This window comes from Ranitomeya variabilis, chromosome 4 (assembly GCF_051348905.1).
Source record: "Ranitomeya variabilis isolate aRanVar5 chromosome 4, aRanVar5.hap1, whole genome shotgun sequence".
NCBI lineage: Eukaryota > Metazoa > Chordata > Amphibia > Anura > Dendrobatidae > Ranitomeya > Ranitomeya variabilis.
Genome location: NC_135235.1, coordinates 693,877,175 through 693,893,361, shown reverse-complemented (window position 1 = coordinate 693,893,361; position 16,187 = coordinate 693,877,175). Strand labels below are relative to the sequence as shown.

The 16,187-nt window shown below is 49.5% G+C and overlaps 2 protein-coding genes and 1 long non-coding RNA gene across 3 annotated transcripts in view; 1 reads left to right on the top strand and 2 right to left on the bottom strand.

Annotated features, from left to right (window-relative positions):
- The window catches only part of LOC143767631 (uncharacterized), an 850,082-nt gene that overhangs the window by 317,398 nt on the left and 516,497 nt on the right, over window positions 1–16,187 (bottom strand). The window lies entirely within an intron of this gene.
- On the bottom strand, window positions 8,871–14,633 carry LOC143767712 (uncharacterized). Its single transcript, XR_013213745.1, has 2 exons — window positions 14,525–14,633; window positions 8,871–10,870 (listed from the first exon to the last, which is right to left on the bottom strand). It is a non-coding gene; the product is annotated as an uncharacterized LOC143767712 (long non-coding RNA).
- Window positions 14,637–16,187, top strand: part of LOC143767680 (uncharacterized) — a 54,349-nt gene continuing 52,798 nt past the window's right edge. Inside the window, exon 1 of the mRNA XM_077256163.1 lies at window positions 14,637–14,729. The gene's annotated coding sequence lies outside the window, so the exon portion shown is untranslated. The remainder of the gene's footprint in view (window positions 14,730–16,187) is intronic.

Sequence of the window (16,187 nt, the reverse complement as noted above, 5' to 3'; positions counted from 1 at the left end):
ATATATTATTGTAGATATAGACTGTACGGGCTCCTGTCAGGTATATATTATTGTAGATATAGAATGTACGGGCTCCTTCCAGGTATATATTATTGTAGATATAGACTGTACGGGCTCCTGTCAGGTATATATTATTGTAGATACAGACTGTACAGGCTCCTGTCAGATATATATTATTGTAGATATAGACTGTACGGGCTCCTGTCAGGTATATATTATTGTAGATATAGACTGTACAGGCTCCTGTCAGATATATATTATTGTAGATATAGACTGTACGGGCTCCTGTCAGGTATATATTATTGTAGATATAGACTGTACAGGCTCCTGTCAGATATATATTATTGTAGATATAGACTGTACGGGCTCCTGTCAGGTATATATTATTGTAGATACAGACTGTACAGGCTCCTGTCAGGTATATATTATTGCAGATATAGACTGTACGGGCTCCTGTCAGGTATATATTACTGTAGATACAGACTGTACAGGCTCCTGTCAGGTATATATTATTGTAGATATAGACTGTACAGGCTCCTGTCAGGTATATATTATTGTAGATATAGACTGTACGGGCTCCTGTCAGGTATATATTATTGTAGATACAGACTGTACGGGCTCCTGTCAGATATATATTATTGTAGATATAGACTGTACGGGCTCCTGTCAGGTATATATTATTGTAGATATAGACTGTACGGGCTCCTGTCAGGTATATATTATTGTAGATATAGACTGTACGGACTCCTGTCAGGTATATATTATTGTAGATACAGACTGTACGGGCTCCTGTCAGATATATATTATTGTAGATATAGACTGTACAGGCTCCTGTCAGGTATATATTATTGTAGATACAGACTGTACGGGCTCCTGTCAGATATATATTATTGTAGATATAGACTGTACGGGCTCCTGTCAGGTATATATTATTGTAGATATAGACTGTACGGACTCCTGTCAGGTATATATTATTGTAGATACAGACTGTACGGGCTCCTGTCAGATATATATTATTGTAGATATAGACTGTACAGGCTCCTGTCAGGTATATATTATTGTAGATACAGACTGTACGGGCTCCTGTCAGATATATATTATTGTAGATATAGACTGTACGGACTCCTGTCAGGTATATATTATTGTAGATACAGACTGTACGGGCTCCTGTCAGATATATATTATTGTAGATATAGACTGTACGGGCTCCTGTCAGGTATATATTATTGTAGATACAGACTGTACGGGCTCCTGTCAGGTATATATTATTGTAGATATAGACTGTACAGGCTCCTGTCAGGTATATATTATTGTAGATACAGACTGTACGGGCTCCTGTCAGATATATATTATTGTAGATATAGACTGTACCTACTCCTGTCAGCTATATATTATTGTAGATACAGACTGTACAGGCTCCTGTCAGGTATATATTATTGTAGATACAGACTGTACGGGCTCCTGTCAGGTATATATTATTGTAGATATAGACTGTATGGGCTCCTTCCTGGTTCCCTGACTGCAGTCCATACACTCTAGCCGGCTCATTACTGAAGATGCTAGAGTGTATGGGCTCCTTCCAGGTGCCTGACTGCAGCCCATACACTCTAGCCGGCTCATTACTGAAGATGCTAGAGTGTATGGGCTCCTTCCTGGTATATATTATTGTAGATATAGACTGTACAGACTCCTTTCAGGCATATATTATTGTAGATATAGACTGTACGGGCTCCTGTCAGGTATATATTATTGTAGATATAGACTGTACGGGCTCCTGTCAGGTATATATTACTATAGATATACTGTAGACTGTACGGGCTCCTGTCAGGTATATATAAGCGATGATATCAGAATGTATGGGCTCCTATCAGGTATATATATCATTGACGGTATCAGAATGTGTGGGCTCCTGTCAGGTGTATATTAGTGATAATATCAGAATGTATGGGCTCCTGTCAGGTATATATTAGTGATGGTATCAGAATGTATGGGCCCCTGTCAGGTATATATTAGTGATGGTATCAGAATGTATGGGCTCCTGTCAGGTATATATTAGTGATGATATCAGAATGTATGGGCCCCGTCAGGTATATATATTAGTGATGGTATCAGAATGTATGGGCCCCTGTCAGGTATATATTAGTGATGGTATCAGAATGTATGAGCCCCTGTCAGGTATATATTAGTGATGATATCAGAATGTATGGGCCCCTGTCAGGTATATATTAGTGATGGTATCAGAATGTATGGGCTCCTGTCAGGTATATATTAGTGATGGTATCAGAATGTATGGGCTCCTGTCAGGTATATATTAGTGATGGTATCAGAATGTATGGGCTCCTGTCAGGTATATATTAGTGATGATATCAGAATGTATGGGCCCCTGTCAGGTATATATTAGTGATGGTATCAGAATGTATGGGCTCCTGTCAGGTATATATTAGTGATGATATCAGAATGTATGGGCTCCTGTCAGGTATATATTAGTGATGGTATCAGAATGTATGGGCCCCTGTCAGGTATATATTAGTGATGGTATCAGAATGTATGGGCCCCTGTCAGGTATATATTAGTGATGATATCAGAATGTATGGGCCCCTGTCAGGTATATATTAGTGATGATATCAGAATGTATGGGCTCCTGTCAGGTATATATTAGTGATGATATCAGAATGTATGGGCTCCTGTCAGGTATATATTAGTGATGATATCAGAATGTATGGGCTCCTGTCAGGTATATATTAGTGATGGTATCAGAATGTATGGGCCCCTGTCAGGTATATATTAGTTATGATATCAGAATGTATGGGCTCCTGTCAGGTATATATTACTGATGATATCAGAATGTATGGGCTCCTGTCAGGTATATATTACTGATGATATCAGAATGTATGGGCCCCTGTCAGGTATATATTACTGATGATATCAGAATGTATGGGCCCCTGTCAGGTATACACTCACCGGCCACTTTATTAGGTACACCATGCTAGTAACGGGTTGGACCCCTTTTGCCTTCAGAACTGCCTCAATTCTTCGTGGCATAGATTCAACAAGGTGCTGGAAGCATTCCTCAGAGATTTTGGTCCATATTGACATGATGGCATCACACAGTTGCCGCAGATTTGTCGGCTGCACATCCCAAAGATGCTCCATACAAGGCAGGATGGATCCATGCTTTCATGTTGTTTACACCAAATTCTGACCCTACCATCCGAATGTCGCAGCAGAAATCGAGACTCATCAGACCAAGCAACGTTTTTCCAATCTTCTACTGTCCAATTTCGATGAGCTTGTACAAATTGTAGCCTCAGTTTCCTGTTCTTAGCTGAAAGGAGTGGTACCCGGTGTGGTCTTCTGCTGCTGTAGCCCATCTGCGTCAAAGTTCGACGCACTGTGCGTTCAGAGATGCTCTTAGGCCTACCTTGGTTGTAACGGGTGGCGATTTGAGTCACTGTTGCCATTCTATCAGCTCGAACCAGTCTGCCCATTCTCCTCTGACCTCTGGCATCAACAAGGCATTTCCACCCACAGAACTGCCGCTCACTGGATTTTTTTTCTTTTTCGGACCATTCTCTGTAAACCCTAGAGATGGTTGTGCATGAAAATCCCAGTAGATCAGCAGTTTCTGAAATACTCAGACCAGCCCTTCTGGCACCAACAACCATGCCACGTTCAAAGGCACTCAAATCACCTTTCTTCCCCATACTGATGCTCGGTTTGAACTGCAGGAGATTGTCTTGACCATGTCTACATGCCTAAATGCACTGAGTTGCCGCCATGTGATTGGCTGATTAGAAATTAAGTGTTAACAAGAAGTTGGACAGGTGTACCTAATAAAGTGGCCAGTGAGTGTATATTAGTGATGATATCAGAATGTATGGGCCCCTGTCAGGTATATATTATTGTAGATATAGACTGTATGGGCCCCTGTCAGGTATATATGCTGCAATTGTTCTCGTATGCTGATTTGGCATGAAAAAATAATCACAGATGTGATCTGCCCCATAGATTAACACTGGTCCGAGTGCCATGCGATGCTTTCTCACATAGCGCTCATCCGTATTCTACGCTAGTGTGACCCCGGCCTTAAACTTATGAAGCGACACAGACCACCTGCAGTTCAGCCACCATCAATATTTAAATTACAAGTTTTTCACCATCCAAAAAAATGCTAATTTTAACCTAGTTCCATAGGTTTCTTAAAGGGAACCTGTCACCAGGTTTTCCCCATATATAGTACCACCAGCACCTATATGCCCTTATACACACCCTTCTAGAGTGCTGTACCGTATGTACTCGCATAAAAGCCGAATTTTTTTTGGGCAGAAAGAGACCCTCTCGGCTTATACTCGAGTCATTGTTGGCGGGGAAGCGGCTGCTGTCACATACTCTCCTGCTCCTGGCACGGTCCCTGCATGTCCGATGGTCTCCGGGCAGCTCTTCCTGTGTTCAGCGGTCACGTGGTTCTGCTCATTAATGAATATGAATTTAATACACCGCACACTCTTAAGTGTATCATTTGTGAAAAACTTGAAATTTATTGAAGTGCTATAGACATATCATTCAACAATGCAGAATTCGACCAGAAGTCAAACTGACAACGTTTCGACTCCTCCCGAGTCTTTATCAAATGGTCGCTTAGCAAGGTGAATAGTAGTATAGCATAAATAGTATCATCGTAGCATAAAGAGTATCTTATAAAATGGTATTAATAATAGGCAGGTGGCCTTACGTTATGGTACCGCAAGTATAGTCTTTCAGAGTTGGTGGGAGTACTAAAAGTATTTTTGTAGCTCAAAGAATGCGATGTTCCTGTTGTGCCGTAAAGCGAATCATGGCAGGCTCTGTGGGTAGTAAGAGGATTAGCCTCGTGTGGTATATGGACAGCAGATGGGTCTAACGTGACGTAGGTACTGCCTAGGACTACTGGTAGTGTGGGGCTATTTGTGAAGTTCCTCTGGCAATATTAGTAGATAGGTAGCAGCAGCTACCATGAAGCTGAAGACAGGGTACTTCTTTATAAGCAAGGCTCCACACAGGCTGTATGCGGCGGTAGCAAAGAGTGGGTTGCATAAATGGCAAAAGGGGCCATGGGTTGGAGACCTCTTAGGGTGCTGGGGTGTAGGCGGCACTCCTGCGCCTTGCTGTAACGGCAGGAGCGCCGCCTACACCCCAGCACCCTAAGAGGTCTCCAACCCATGGCCCCTTTTGCCATTTATGCAACCCACTCTTTGCTACCGCCGCATACAGCCTGTGTGGAGCCTTGCTTATAAAGAAGTACCCTGTCTTCAGCTTCATGGTAGCTGCTGCTACCTATCTACTAATATTGCCAGAGGAACTTCACAAATAGCCCCACACTACCAGTAGTCCTAGGCAGTACCTACGTCACGTTAGACCCATCTGCTGTCCATATACCACACGAGGCTAATCCTCTTACTACCCACAGAGCCTGCCAGGATTCGCTTTACGGCACAACAGGAACATCGCATTCTTTGAGCTACAAAAATACTTTTAGTACTCCCACCAACTCTGAAAGACTATACTTGCGGTACCATAACGTAAGGCTACCTGCCTATTATTAATACCATTTTATAAGATACTCTTTATGCTACGAGGATACTATTTATGCTATACTACTATTCACCTTGCTAAGCGACCATTTGATAAAGACTCGGGAGGAGTCGAAACGTTGTCAGTTTGACTTCTGGTCGCATTCTGCATTGTTGAATGATATGTCTATAGCACTTCAATAAATTTCAAGTTTTTCACAAATGATACACTTAGAGTGTGCGGTGTATTAAATTTAATCTTAGTGTGTTAGGACATCCCAGTCCTCTACACCTGCACCTCGCCTTATTTCAACCTTAGTGCACACCAATTTCTTCTCCATTAACGAATATGGACGCATAATGGTTAAGGCTATGTGCGCACGTTGCAGATTTGCTTGAGGAAATGTCTGCATGGTTAGTGCGTCTCTTAGCAGAAAACGCAGTGGAAATTCTGTACTTTTTTATGCGGATTTGATGCGTTTCTGTAAATCGTGAGCGCTAAATAAAGATATATTAAAAAATAAATAAAGGAATTTGATGCATTTCCTTATTCAATCTCTTCACGAGATACCCTCATTAATATTAACTAAAGACACATACACACCCATGTAGGAGCATTAACATAATTAACCTACATATGCTGTAAAAAAAACAACTAAGAAACCTGCGTGAAATGCAATGTTTATTTTTCAAAAAATAAAACCTGCATGGGCTCCCGCATAATTTTCATAACCAGCAGTGGGAAAGCTGACAGCTGATGTTACTATTCTGGAAAGGAGCCAATAACCATAAAGGTTCCCAGGCTATTAATATCAGCTCACAGCTGTTTGCTTAGCCTTTACTGGCTATTTTACAGGGGGACACAAAATATTGACATAAAATCCAACCAGCAAATGCTAGGCAGACAGCTGTAGGCTGATATTTATAGCCTGTGAAGAGGCCATGGATATTGGCAGCCCCACAGGCTAAAAACCATCAGCTGTCAGCTGTCCCAGAAATGGTGCATCTTATAGATGTGCCAATTCTGGCACTTAGCCTCGCTCTTCCCACTTGCCCTGTAGCAGAGGGGTTCATAATTGTGCGGTTGATGTCACCTTTTTATTGTCAAGTAACATCAAGCGCACAGGTTAGTAATGGAGAGGCATCTATCAGACATCTCTCCATTACTAAGCTGGCCTAATGTCACCTTACAATACAAAGGTGACATTAACCCCTTATTACCCCATATGCCACCGCTACAGGGCAGTGAGAAGACAGAGGCTGAGTGCCAGAATTGGCGCATCTTACAGATGCACCTTTTCTGGGGTGGCAATAACAATGGTCCCTCTCTAGGCTATAATCTGTCCTCAGTCACTGGCTTTCCCTCTGTGGCACAGAAAATTGTGCGGGAGCCCACGCCAGTTTTTTCAGTGAAAACATTATTAAATACATACAGGCCCCAAATTTTACACACACACACACACACACACACACACACTACTAACCGTATTAGTCACTGACCTATATAAGTCTAACTGTTCTGCAATGGTTTACTGTATGTAAACCATGTCTCCTATCCTGTCAGCCTCTGCAATGATTTAACAGAAGCCGACAAATTAACTATCAGCTATTCCGCTGTCCGTGTGATATATTATAATATATATATATATACACACATATACACACATACATACACACAGACAGTACAGACCAAATGTTTAGACACCTCATTTAAAGATTTTTCTGTATTTTTATGACTATGAAAACTGTACATTCACACTGAAGGCATCAAAACTATGTGGAATTATATACTTAATAAAAGTGTAAGGCAACTGAAAATATGTCTTATATTCTAGGTTTTTCAAAGTGGCCACCTTTTGCTTTGATGACTGCTTTGCACACTCTTGGCAGTCTCTTGATGAGCTTCAAGAGGTAGTCACTGGGAATGGTCTTCCAACAATCTTAAAGGAGTTCCCAGAGATGCTTAGCACTTGTTGGCCCTTTTTGCCTTCACTCTGCGGTCCAGCTCACCCCAAACCATCTCGATTGGGTTCAGGTCTGGTGACTGTGGAGGCCAGGTCATCTGGCATAGCACCCCATCACTCTCCTTCTTGGTCAAATAGCCCTTACACAGCCTGGAGGTGTGTTTGGGGTCATTGTCCTGTTGAAAAATAAACGATGGTCCAACTAAAAGCAAACCGGATGGTATAGCATGTCGCTGCAAGATGCTGTTGTAGCCATGCTGGTTCAGTATGCCTTCAATTTTGAATAAATCCCCAACAGTGTCACCAGCAAAGCCCCCCACACCATCACACCTCCTCCTCCATGCTTCACGGTGGAAACCAGGCATTTAGAGTCCATCCGTTCACCTTTTCTGTGTGCGACGTGTGGCAATCCGTCCCGATGTGTTGCTAATGAAAGTCTATGGAGAAAAAATGCATCATGCAGGCAACTTTGCAGGATGCGTTTTTTCTCCAAAACGACGCATTGAGACGTACAGCAAGCGACGTTAGTGTGAAAGTAGCCTTAACGGAGGAAGAAGGCTGCCGTCCGCAGCCCTGCCGAACGCTGGTGTGAAACCAGCCTACGGCTGTTATTATAGCACCTTCCATGTGTTAAGGTACCTTCACACTAAACGATATCGCTAGCGATCCGTGACGTTGCAGCGTCCTGGCTAGCGATATTTGACACGCAGCAGCGATCAGGATCCTGCTGTGATATCGCTGGTCGTTGAACAAAGTTCAGAACTTTATTTGGTCGTCAGACTGGCGTGTATCGTCGTGTTTGACACCAAAAGCAACGATACCAGCGATGTTTTACACAGGGCCGCGCTTAGTAACCCGATGTTTACCCTGGTTACCAGTGTAAAATGCAAAAAAACAAACAGTACATACTCACCTTCGCATCCCCCGGCGTCCGCTTCCCACACTGACTGAGCGCCGTAAAGTGAAAGTGAAAGTACAGCACAGCTCTGCTGTTAGGGCCGGCGCTCAGTCAGTACTGGAAGCGGACGCCGTGGGACGCGAATGTAAGTATGTACTGTTTGTTTTTTTTACATTTTACGCTGGTAGCCAGGGTAAACATCGGGTTACTAAGCGCGGCCCTGCGCTTAGCAACCCGATGTTTACCCTGGTTACCCGGGGACCTCGGCATCGTTGGTCGCTGGAGAGCGGTCTGTGTGACAGCTCTCCAGCGATCAAACAGCGACGCTGCAGCGATCGGCATCGTTGTCGCTATCGCTACAGCGTCGCTTAATGTGAAGGTACCTTAACACAGATACATCATGGGCTTGTCCTGCCCTGCGCATGAAATGAAAGGCAAAAATACAATGTGGAGACTTCATCAGAGCAATGTTTTATTTACATTCAGAACTGGTTTAAGAGGAACAAATTACCATTTCCCACAGAAATCTCAGACTTTTACTTATAGAAATACTGGATAAATATCATTTTACCATTAGATATAGAAACATTTCCAATTTTATAAAACTGCATTTTTTGCATTGAATAACTTTATGCCTTTGCTTGTTTCATTTTATGCATTTCTAAAGTATTGTAAAACTGTAGTATGCTGTTGGTGCATGCGGGCTGGACTGTCGGTTTGGTATGTGGCTCTGTTCCCCCCAGGCCTGCCTCCGATGTCTGAGGTTTCGGTGTCCCAGACCAGAGATCATAATACCGGCCTTGAATTGTGAAGGACACGGCAGCCGACCCTGAGAAACATCCAAGGTGGGAACGCCCCCATCATGTCGAAGAGAGTCTGCTAGATCCAGGCCTAGCAGACCAGTGCTGGTGGGTTCATGGATGCCAGGAGGGGGTTGGCCTAAAGGCCCCGTCTCACATAGCGATTTACCAAAGATCACGACCAGCGATACGACCTGGCCGTGATCGTTGGTAAGTCGTTGTGTGGTCGCTGGGGAGCTGTCACACAGACCGCTCTCTCCAGCGACCAACGATCAGGGGAACGACTTCGGCATCGTTGAAACTGTCTTCAATGATGCCGAAGTCCCCCTGCAGCACCCGGGTAACCAGGGTAAACATCGGGTTACTTAAGCACAGGGCCGCGCTTAGTAACCCGATGTTTACCCTGGTTACCAAAAAAAACAAACACTACATACTCACCATCTGATGTCCGTCAGGTCCCTTGCCGTCTGCTTCCTGCTCTGACAGTGCCGCCGTACAGTGAGAGCAGAGCGCAGCGGTGACGTCACTGCTGTGCTCTCACTGTACGGCCGGCGCTCACAGTCAGAGCAGGAAGCAGACGGCAAGGGACCTGACGGACATCAGATGGTGAGTATGTACTGTTTGTTTTTTTACATTTACGCTGGTAACCAGGGTAAACATCGGGTTACTAAGCGCGGCCCTGCGCTTAGTAACCCGATGTTTACCCTGGTTACCAGTGAAGACATCGCTGGATCGGTGTCACACACACCGATTCAGCGATGTCAGCGGGACCTCAACGACCAAAAAATGGTTCAGGCCATTCTGACACGACCAGCGATCTCACAGCAGGGGCCTGATCGCTGGTATGGGTCACACATAGCAAGATCGCTACTGAGGTCGCTGTTGCGTCACAAAACTTGTGACTCAGCAGCGATCTCGCTATGTGAGACGGGGGCTTAAAGGAAGGTCTCGTCTTTTCCTGGCGGGTCGGAGAGTTGTCCCGTCGGTTTTTTGGACAGAACATTTCCAAGACAACCAAAATTGAACAGCAGATCTCTTGGGAGGCAGACTTTAGTACTCTGTTGCAGAAGCGAAGTACTCTTAAACTGATAGGTGCAGAGTAGGACGCACTAGAAAGTTGGCGTGCATGATTGTTCAGGGCACTGGCGGTGTGGACCGGCCACCAGAGAAGTCCTAGACCGAAGCCTGGATATTTTAAGAGCAGGGTCACAGGAGCCTCTGGAAAACATGGAGGCTGCATGAATAGGAAGGTTTCCCCAGGAGACGTCCATATTGCTCAGGGGCAAACTAGGACATACTTGTCCTGTCCATTTTTTTTTTTTTTTTTTTAAAGTAGCCCCCTCACTGCCTGGTAGGATATATGTGTCCTGAAGATCACACATCATTCTTCACAGACCGATGATGAAGATGAGCATGGAATAACCTGGACGCAGACCTTTCGGCGGCTGGCACATAACGGATTAGTCTTCCCTCCCTACTCTATCTGGCTCTGGGGGGGCCGGAGGGTAGGGGGATTCGTGGCATGGACCGTCCTCTGGGGAACCACAAACACTCTTGATGTGTTAGGGCCTTGCCTCGTAGACCACAGATGATACGGTAGTGACAATTCTAGGTGGGAGATTAGAGTGACAATTCCACTGTCGCCCTCAAAAGCCGTATCTGAAAAAAAAAAAAGAAAAGAAAAAGGAAAATCGTTAATAAAAAAAACCACCAAAACCTAAGTCAGAACTGGGCTGGGTGGTCCAGACCCATGTCTGCCTCCTACTGACATTAAGCTAAAAAGGATTAGCTTCGTGCCAGTTGGTGGTGTGGCCTACTCTACAGGGAAATACCTCAAAAAATTTTTTGCATAGCATAAGCAGCATACACTCATATTTTTTTTGTGTACCCCAATGAAGCATTAGCCCCCTCCCCACATCAACCAGATGGCCACACAGCATAAACTCGCTCCCCCAGTCAGAAACCTCCACCTCACATTAACCAGCGGGCCACACAGCATAACCTCGCTCCCCCAGTCAGAAACATTTACCTCACATTAACCAGCGGACCCCACAGGATAAATCCAAAGCCCACCAGACATTCCCTCCCCTCAAGCGTAAATCCAAATATGACGCCCCCTGCCCCAACCATAAATCCCATCAGACACCCCCTCCAATCGAACGCCACCCTAGCTTAAACTCTCATCGGACGTCCAACCACCACAAACCCCCATCGGAGGTACAACCCCCACCGGACGCGGAACCCCCCACCCAGCAGAAACCCCCAGATGCAGACCCCCCACCCCGCACAAACCCCCATCACACGTGGACCCCCCCCCACCCAGCACAAACCCCCATCGGACGTGGACCCCCCCACCCAGCACACACCCCCTTCGGACGTCCAACCCCCACAAACCCCCATCGGACGTCCAACACCCATCGGACGTGGACCCCCCCCACCCAGCACACATCCCCTTCGATGTCCACCCCCCACCCAGCTTAAACCCTCTTCAGCCCCCCCCAAACCCAACCCATAAGTAGGTCGCCCCCCAATAAAAGGGATCCCCCAGTAAGCAGCAGGTCACCCCCCAATAAAAGGGTTCCATCTGTAAGCAGCAGGTCATCCCCAAATCCCACCACGGGATCCCCCCAATAGCCAGCAGCAGGTCGCCTCCCCACATTCAACGACAAGCAGGTCGCCTCCCCACATTCAACGACAAGCAGGTCGCCTCCCCACATTCAACGACAAGCAGGTCGCCTCCCCACATTCAACGACAAGCAGGTCGCCTCCCCACAAGCAGGTCGCCCTCAAATCTGACCACAGGGGTCCCCCAAATAGCCTGCAGCAGGTCACCCCTCACATGCAGGTCGCCTCCCCACATCCCATCACAAGCAGGTCACCCCCACATCCCACCACAGGGGTCCCCCAATAGCTTGCAGCAGGTCTCCCCCCACATCCACCACAAGGGTCCCCCCCAATAGACAGCAGGTCACGCCCTCCCAAAACCCGACCACAAGCATGTCGCCCTCAAACCCCACCACCAGGGTCTCCCCAATAGCCAGCAGCAGGTCGCCCCCACTAAAAGGGGTCCACCCCGTAAGCAGCACGTCACCTCCAAACCCCACCACAGGGGTCCCCCTCAATAGCCAGCAGGTCACCCCCAAACCCCAACACAGGGGCCCATCAATAGCCATCAGCAGGTCACCCCTCCACAAGCAGGTCGCCCCCACTAAAAGGGGTCCCGCAACAAGCAGGTCGCCTCCCCAAACCCAACCATAAGCAGGCCACCCTCACTAAAAGGGGTCCCCCGCACGCAGGTCGCCCCCAAATCACACCACAGGGGTCCCACCATAGGGGTCACCCCAATAGCCAGCAGCAGGTCTCCCACCCCAAACAAGTCACCCCATAAGCAGGTCACCCCTAAATCCCACCACAGGGGTCCCCCCAATTGCCAGCAGCAGGTCCCCCCCCCCACAAGCAGGTCACCCCCCACTAAAATGGGTCACCCCCAATAGCATGCAGCAGGTCGCCCCCCCACAAGCAGGTCAGGGGTCCCCCAATAGCCTGCAGCCCCCCTCACACAAGCAGGTCGCCTACCACAGAAGTCCACCACAACAGCCAGCAGCAGTCCCCCCCCCACAAAATCCCACAATAGCCAGCAGCAGGTCCCCCCAAAAGCCCACCACAGGGGTCCCCCACAATAGCCAGCAGCAGCGGAGCCTCCCAAAATCCCACGGCAGGGGCCCCCCACAATAGCCAGCAGCAGCAGAGCCTCCCAAAATCCCACCGCAGGGGTTCCCCACAATAGCCAGCAGCAGCGGAGCCCCCCAAAACCGCAGCGGTCCCCCACAATAGCCAGCAGCAGCGGAGCCCCCCAAAACCACACCGCAGCGGTCCCCCACAATAGCCAGCAGCAGCAGAGCCCCCCAAAATCCCACCGCAGGGATCCCCCACAATAGCCAGCAGCAGCAGAGCCCCCCAAAATCCTACCACAGCGGTCCCCCACAATAGCCAGCAGCAGCGGAGCCCACCAAAATCCCACCACAGGGGTCCCCCATAATAGCCAGCAGCAGCGGAGCCCACCAAAACCCCACCACAGGGTCTCCCACAATAGCCAGCAGCAGCGGAGCCCCCCAAAACTACACCGCAGCGGTCCCCGACAATAGCCAGCAGCAGCAGAGCCCCCCAAAATCCTACCACAGCGGTCCCCCACAATAGCCAGCAGCAGCGGAGCCCACCAAAATCCCACCACAGGGGTCCCCCATAATAGCCAGCAGCAGCGGAGCCCACCAAAACCCCACCACAGGGGTCTCCCACAATAGCCAGCAGCAGCGGAGCCCCCCAAAACTACACCGCAGCGGTCCCCCACAATAGCCAGCAGCAGCGGAGCCCCCCAAAACTACACCGCAGCGGTCCCCCCCAATAGCCAGCAGCAGCGGAGCCCCCCAAAATCCCACCGCAGGGGTCCCCCACAATAGCCAGCAGCAGCGGAGCCCACCAAAACCCCACCACAGGGGTCCCCCACAATAGCCAGCAGCAGCGGAGCCCACCAAAACCCCACCGCAGGGATCCCCCACAATAGCCAACAGCAGCAGAGCCCCCCAAAATCCCACCACAGGGGTCCCCCACAATAGCCAGCAGCAGCGGAGCCCACCAAAATCCCACCGCAGGGGTCCCCCACAATAGCCAGCAGCAGCGGAGCCCCCCAAAACTACACCGCAGCGGTCCCCCACAATAGCCAGCAGCAGCGGAGCCCCCCAAAACTACACCGCAGCGGTCCCCCACAATAGCCAGCAGCAGCGGAGCCCCCCCAAATCCCACCGCAGGGGTCCCCCACAATAGCCAGCAGCAGCGGAGCCCCCCAAAACTACACCACAGGGGTCCCCCACAATAGCGAGCAGCAGCGGAGCCCACCAAAACCCCACCGCAGGGATCCCCCACAATAGCCAACAGCAGCAGAGCCCCCCAAAATCCCACCGCAGGGGTCCCCCACAATAGCCAGCAGCAGCGGAGCCCCCCAAAATCCCACCGCAGGGGTCCCCCACAATAGTCAGCAGCAGCGGAGCCCCCCAAAACCCCACCACAGGGGTCCCCCACAATAGCCAGCAGCAGCGGAGCCCCCCAAAACTACACCGCAGCGGTCCCCACAATAGCCAGCAGCAGCGGAGCCCACCAAAATGCCACCGCAGGGATCCCCCACAATAGCCAGCAACACCCCCCAAAATCCCACCACGGGTCACTCCCCACACAGACAAATAGGTCGACCACCACAGGGCCTCCCCCAATAGCGAATAGCGATCGGCAAGTAGCATTTTTCACCCTGAAACCACTGACCTCCATGGCGTCCACAAGCTGTCATGCTGCTTTCCTTTGCCGCCTTGGAGAACACGCCCCCTCCCGATAGGACACGCCCCCGGAAATGACGTCACACCTGGAAGGAGCCCATACACTCTAGGTTCTACCCATATATGTGGAGTGCGCGAGGTCGGTGCTGGAGGCTCCATTATTCTCTATGTGGAGTGCGGCTCTGCGGGTGGAGGTCGGTGCTGGAGGCTCCATTATTCTCTATGTGGAGTGCGGCTCTGCGGGTGGAGGTCGGTGCTGGAGGCTCCATTATTCTATATGTGGAGTGCGGCTCTGAGGGTGGAGGTCGGTGCTGGAGGCTCCATTATTCTCTATGTGGAGTGCGGCTCTGCGGGTGGAGGTCGGTGCTGGAGGCTCCATTATTCTATATGTGGAGTGCGGCTCTGAGGGTGGAGGTCGGTGCTGGAGACTCCATTATTCTCTATGTGGAGGGCGGCTCTGCGGGTGGAGGTCGGTGCTGGAGGCTCCATTATTCTCTATGTGGAGTGCGGCTCTGTGGGTGGAGGTCGGTGCTGGAGGCTCCATTATTCTCTATGTGGAGTGCGGCTCTGTGGGTGGAGGTCGGTGCTGGAGGCTCCATTATTCTCTATGTGGAGTGCGGCTCTGTGGGTGGAGGTAAGTGCTGGAGGCTCCATTATTCTATATGTGGAGTGCGGCTCTGTGGGTGGAGGTCGGTGCTGGAGGCTCCATTATTCTCTATGTGGAGTGCGGCTCTGCGGGTGGAGGTCGGTGCTGGAGGCTCCATTATTCTATATGTGGAGTGCGGCTCTGTGGGTGGAGGTCGGTGCTGGAGGCTCCATTATTCTATATGTGGAGTGCGGCTCTGAGGGTGGAGGTCGGTGCTGGAGGCTCCATTATTCTCTATGTGGAGTGCGGCTCTGCGGGTGGAGGTCGGTGCTGGAGGCTCCATTATTCTATATGTGGAGTGCGGCTCTGAGGGTGGAGGTCGGTGCTGGAGGCTCCATTATTCTCTATGTGGAGTGCGGCTCTGCGGGTGGAGGTCGGTGCTGGAGGCTCCATTATTCTCTATGTGGAGTGCGGCTCTGCGGGTGGAGGTCGGTGCTGGAGGCTCCATTATTCTCTATGTGGAGTGCGGCTCTGAGGGTGGAGGTCGGTGCTGGAGGCTCCATTATTCTCTATGTGGAGTGCGGCTCTGCGGGTGGAGGTCGGTGCTGGAGGCTCCATTATTCTATATGTGGAGTGCGGCTCTGAGGGTGGAGGTTGGTGCTGGAGGCTCCATTATTCTCTATGTGGAGTGCGGCTCTGAGGGTGGAGGTCGGTGCTGGAGGCTCCATTATTCTCTATGTGGAGTGCGGCTCTGCGGGTGGAGGTCGGTGCTGGAGACTCCATTATTCTCTATGTGGAGTGCGGCTCTGTGGGTGGAGGTCGGTGCTGGAGGCTCCATTATTCTCTATGTGGAGTGCGGCTCTGCGGGTGGAGGTCGGTGCTGGAGGCTCCATTATTCTCTATGTGGAGTGCGGCTCTGCGGGTGGAGGTCGGTGCTGGAGGCTCCATTATTCTCTATGTGGAGTGCGGCTCTGCGGGTGGAGGTCGGTGCTGGAGGCTCCATTATTCTCTATGTGGAGGGCGGCTCTGTGGGTGGAGGTCGGTGCTGGAGGCTCCATTATTCTCT